General features: G+C 31.9%; 1 non-coding gene across 1 annotated transcript; it reads right to left on the bottom strand.

Annotated features, from left to right (window-relative positions):
• Positions 1–968: 968 nt before the first annotated feature.
• TRNAT-AGU (transfer RNA threonine (anticodon AGU)) lies at positions 969–1,042 on the bottom strand. The gene has a single exon. It is a non-coding gene; the product is annotated as a tRNA-Thr (tRNA).
• Positions 1,043–5,999: the final 4,957 nt, after the last annotated feature.

A 5,999-nucleotide genomic window follows, 5' to 3' on the forward strand; every position in this document is an offset into this window, starting at 1 on the left:
TAACTTAGAATTTTAATATAATATTCTAAAGTGAAAAAAATACTATAAAACATCTCTAAATTTAAACACATACCCTACAATCTTATTATCCACCAAGAAGTTTTTGTGGCATAATTAAGACACCTTATTCGTTCATTCTCCCATTCTTCAAGAGGATTCGTCCTCGAATTCAATTGATTTCCTTGTAATGCAAACTTAAAATTATTTTCATTCCGTGGTTTTAATCTTGTCGAGGTCTTCCCTTTTATCTTTAGGTCATGCATGGATGTAAAAGTGAAATGGGAGTACCGCTTCCTATGCAGCCCATTGGTCTTATTTTTTTCCATGAGTTAGATATTGGCACGAGTTGAAATTAATTATTCAAACTTGCTTTATAATAAGAATTTTAATTTTCGACAAGAATTCAACCGAAAAGGTAGATACACATAGATTGAGTGCTCCCCTTAGAAAGAAAATTCTTTTACTTCCAAGTTTCTGTATTTGTACCTTTGGTATACAAAATACTAAACAACTAGAATCATTTTTCTTTTTAGTCTCTATACACACGTCAAATTTTTCTTTTTATTTTTCATTTTCTTCACTTTTTGTCTCTAATGGCCATTGAGCAACATATAATTTGTATTTTTATTTTTCATTTTCTTCACTTTTTGTCTCTAATGGCCATTGAGCAACATATAATTTGTATACTGTATTTGCTGGCCTACCTAGAACATAAAGCTCTGATACGGAATGACCTCTCTAACTAACTAAGCTACAAGAGCCACTTCAAAAAACTATGTATGGAAGACTAAAATAATGTGTTATCTTTCACTTAAAATAGCATTTTTTTATGTTTTGTTGCCAGGAAATATGATGGATAATCCTGGACCGAATAAAATATTCTCTATTCAATGTATCATTCTAGACCTAAACAACTAATTGCTATTGTGGGGAGCAAGGTCTATTGGAAACATACTAGAGGGCAATAATGCTCTTATTGAGAGTTGAACTCAAGACCTCCCGCTTACTAAACAGGTGCTCTAACCAACTAAGCTACAAGAGCTACTTGAAACTAAAAACACACTAATTCTTGAATCGCCAAAACGAATAAACACCCAAGCAACTAGGGAAGAGAACGGAAAAGACTACTACAATACACGGTACATAGAATTGTATCATAAAATACAAACCAAAGAGATATATTTATAGGAATGAGAAAAATAAGCAAAATACTAATTTGTCTTTATAATGTAAACCCAAATCAAATAAAATTGTATTACGAAATAGATATGTTATGGAACTCTTGGAATTCAATCTAATATTAAAATTGTATTATTTTGTTTTATATAAAATGACCCTTTAGGCTAAACTTTTAGAATTCAGTCTAACAACATTGAATTTATTTGTGCTCTTGTTGAGAGTTGAACTCAAGACCTCTCGCTTGCGAAACAAGTGCTCTAACCAACTAAGTTACGAGTGCAACTTGAAAAAAATATGTATCGAAGACTAAAACGACAACCAAACAAATACTCGAACACTATATCTTAGGTTTTTGATTCCATGTTAACTTTATGAAAGGAAAAAAGAAAAACGACTAGGATATACATTGTATGTAAAATTGTATTATGAAATACATACCTAAGAGACCTATTTTGTTACACCCCGAATTTTGAGGCATCGAAAGATCGAGAGTGACTCAAATACACTATGCAATGCATGAAAATGAAAGAACAACTAACAGAAAAAACAGTTACAAAAAAATTTGTGCGAGTTTAAAACTTTACAAGCAATGTGATAAACTCGGAGCAAGAATCAAAATGTATATTTAAATATGCCTAGTTCATGTAACGAGAGAACAAGATTGGGGGAACATTGAAGAGTTCGTTCCCTTCCATTGGTATAGAGCCTATTGATTTTTATTTTGAATTAAAAGTAGTATAGTGGGTATTTGATTTCTCATATATAAGATATATGTAATATTGTTTTGTAAAATTGATTGTTTTTGGCATTAGATTTACCGATTTGTTAGACAAATGTATACGGTTAGATTCATTGTAAATTGAAAAGTGACAGCGGCGGCCATGACGACGTTCATCCATTTGCGGTACAATTTAGAGTTTTGAAAGACTAATTTTACTACATTTGGAATTGTTCCAAAAAAAATTTTAAAAAAAATCTACCTTAAGAATTATTCTAAAAGTAAAATATGTATATTTAGAATTGTTTGAATAGGAAAAGTTCTCTATTTGGAATTGTTCCAACCAGGAAATAATCCTAATTTTTTTTACATATGGAATAGTTCCATACGAGAAAGATCTCAAACCCTAATTTTATTACATATGGAATAGTTACATATCGATGTTGGGTTTTATGTCCTAAAACTCATAGTTTGTAAACAAAAACATATTCTATTTTCAATAAAGTTATTATTGTTGTTTATTCAATAAAGATTGTCATTGAATAAAGTGAACTTTACTATCATTAATCTAAATCCAATAAACTAAGAATGCTCTGGCTATAGTATGATTACTTGAACTATATGTAGAGACATAAGAGTGGATCAAGTTCAAGTATATAGTCAAAATGATCTATAGTATAAGGATAAGGCTGAGTACTTTATTCTGGGGACACTATGGATGCGGCCCACTTTTGTATATGATATAAACAATGTGATCACTAAATTGTACATGTGGAGACATGTGAGTGGGGGCGTCCTATGCAAAGAGTATTGCATAAGATCGGACCATGAAGAAAACCACTCTCACTTTATAATGTCGTTTACTGTTGAGACTGATTTTCTTTTCATTCGATAACCTAGGTAACTCGGTTTTAATCCTGAGCTAACCATGAACTCCTGTTTATTTGGAATTATCCTTAGATTTGCATGGGTGAGAGTGGCTCTAGTTCGCTGACTCAATAGGCCTCCCATTTCAGGGGTAAGACTAGGTGAATGGTTGGGGACGTGGGGTGCAAGATGGAATTCACTCCTACCCACTTTTAGGGATAGAAGAGAGGTAGTTCCCTTAAGCACTGACTCTAGGTCTTGAACAAGGGGCCCCACCCTCTCATTGGCCTGAGAGGGATTCGGTTTACTGGTTGGACCACAAACCAATTGTTCATTAGAGGATCAGTGAGGCATAAGGAACAAGAAGTAACTTTAGGGGTAAAACGGTAAATTGACCAAGCTCTAGTTACGAACAACCTGTGAAGGATCGACTTACTAATCATGGTTATATCAAATGGACAAAAATATATCTATACTGAGGGGAGTGCAACTACTAGGCTATAGTGGAGTGTCCTAGTAGTTAACGAATGTTAGTTAACTAGGTTAATGAGTTTAACAGGTTAATCTTGGATCGTTGGAGCCCATGATCTATAGGTCCATTAGGTCCCTCTGCTAGCTCATATCGGACTAAACCATAGAACAGTATGACGAGTGAGTTCGAAGTGTTCGAATTCAAATTAGGGAATATGCGCTACATATATACGATATATTTAACTGCATTTTTGTTTTATTTATGAATTGAACAAAAAGAGAGAATCTGAGATATTTAAATAAGATTTAAATATCTTAATCAATTATGTGTCTGAATTGATTGGGATTGGCATTTGAATTAATATTAAATATTAATTAAATAGTTTAAATGTTACTTTAATTTGAAATTAATTTTTCAAATTAATTGTTAAATTAAAATGAAGTTGACTTCATTTAATTGGAAAAATACATGTTAGTGGAATTTTGAGGTGTCAAAATTTGGTTTAACCAGACTTGCATGCTTGCCAAATAAACCCCACACCTTTGAGTCGAATTTTGAGTGTCAAAATTTGGTTAACTCAAACATGCATGCTTGCCACATAATCCCAAACATTTGAGTGGATTTTTGAGTGTCAAAATTTGGTGATCTCAAATTTGCATGAACATGCAAACATGACTCTTTAAATAGAGTGATCATGGTACATGGAAGATCTTCTTCTTCTAGGTGAAAAACCTTGAGAAAAAACCTCTCACAAACACTCTCTTCATATATAAAAAATCCCTCCCAAGTCTAGTCACTCACCGGATTCCACAATCCCGTTCTAAGGCCGTAGGATAGTGGAGAAGACACTAGTGGTGGTTCGAAACCGGTTCGTGAGGAAAAAGGAATTTGAACTACAAAAGGTTAGTATTCAAACTCATTAAGTTTTAATACTTATGAACATGCTAGTTATTTACTATAATTGATGTTCTAAAAGTGCCTAAGATCCAAATTGCTTCCGCATGTGTTATATTAACACCATCAATCGTAAAAATCTCGAATCCTAATTTTATTAGATTTGGAATTGGTTACCATAGGAAAGATCTTAAAATCTAGTTTTATTATATTTGGAATTGTTCCAAACATAAAAGATCTTGAAAATCAAGATATGTCTTCCATCTAAATTATTGTAATTTAATTCATTTTCAATTTCTAGGATATGCCTGACATGCCCGGTCAATTTTGATTTTTTTTTTTTAAATGTAATTATGCATATATTCTATGTTTTAAATTGATTGATTAAATGCATCTGGTATGTCATTTAGTTTAAAATCCTATTATAGGTTAAGCATAATCATGCATTTTAATTGTTTTTTTAAATATAAATGTTATATTTGAAATTTTTTTATTAGGTTGTTTTCTTATAGAAATAAGATGATTTCTTAATTAGGATGTATTTTCCATATGCATTGGAGTATAATTATTATGCTTGGAAATTAAATTAGGATATTTATTTCTTAAATTGAATGCATGATATTTACCTAATACCATTATGGTTTGTTATAATATAATTAGAATTTGAGTAATCTATTAAATTTAATTTTAAAGGGTTTAAAATGCTAGATTTTTAAGATTATTCAAGAAGGGAATTAGTTTTCAATAGGATCCTAAAGACAGTTTAATTCATTCATTAATCTTGTAATTAATAGTTAATTAAAGAGGAATGAATTTTAAATAAAAAATTGACTACAAGGGAACTCTGTCTAAGGAAGGTTCTGACTAGGCTGAGGTATTTAAGCTGACAGAAATGGAACACCTATACCTCGGAACCGACTTGGGAGTTGAATTAGTCAAATTTTATTTAATTTCATTAAGCAAGCTCACGATGTGATTAGTTTTTTTTAATAGTTTAAAAACTTGGCAATTCACATTAAAAGCAATCCAACCAACATAAGGGTTATGAAAGGGTAGATTGGAAACTTAGATAAATGAGATTAGTCTAATTTTTCTGAGTAATAGAAAACCCTATTTCAAAATACTTAGGTGGAGAAGGACATCTGTCAATATAAAGATATTAAGGACACATGTCAGGATATCCTACCTTCTCTATTATTGATTGACACCGTGAGATTCATGCGGGACCTCGTGGCAGCTTTTGAACCATCCCCCCACCGAAGGTGTTTGCATGAGTGAATATCAAGGTGAATCTTGAGAAAGTATTTATAGTAAATGAGAGAAGGAAATGTGTCAACATATCCTATGGTCTCCATCATTGGTTCATAACGTGAGATCCATGCGGGGCCTCATGGCGGCTTTTGGACCGTCCCCATGCGGAAGGTGTTTGCATGGGTCAATATCATGGTGAACTCTTGAGAAGGATAAGATAGTAATTATATTTCCAATACTTGACCTACCCTACGGTGGCACTTGTTGGTATAAAATTACAAGATCTAAAATGATGGGTTACATTTACGAATAGATCATTAAGGTTGTTAATGATGTTCTTGACCGAACTAATGGTAATTAAATATTATAGGAATAAGAGTTATTCTGATATAATGTTTGGTTGAGATTGTCTCAGTTTAGTGAAGGAACACTTGACCTACCCTACGGCTGCACTTGTTCTAAATCACTAAAGTACCATAGCATTAGAAATTGTTTATAGGGTTCATTTTATAAAATTGTTTGTTCTCATGCTCAAATTGAATGGATAGTTGATTGTTTGTAATTAAATAATATTTTATATATTTCAAATATAATGTTCAACATCTCCATTGTTTAATT

This window comes from Cucurbita pepo, unplaced genomic scaffold (assembly GCF_057944985.1).
Source record: "Cucurbita pepo subsp. pepo isolate OVF unplaced genomic scaffold, ASM5794498v1 scafford_40, whole genome shotgun sequence".
NCBI classification, from domain to species: Eukaryota; Viridiplantae; Streptophyta; class Magnoliopsida; order Cucurbitales; family Cucurbitaceae; genus Cucurbita; species Cucurbita pepo.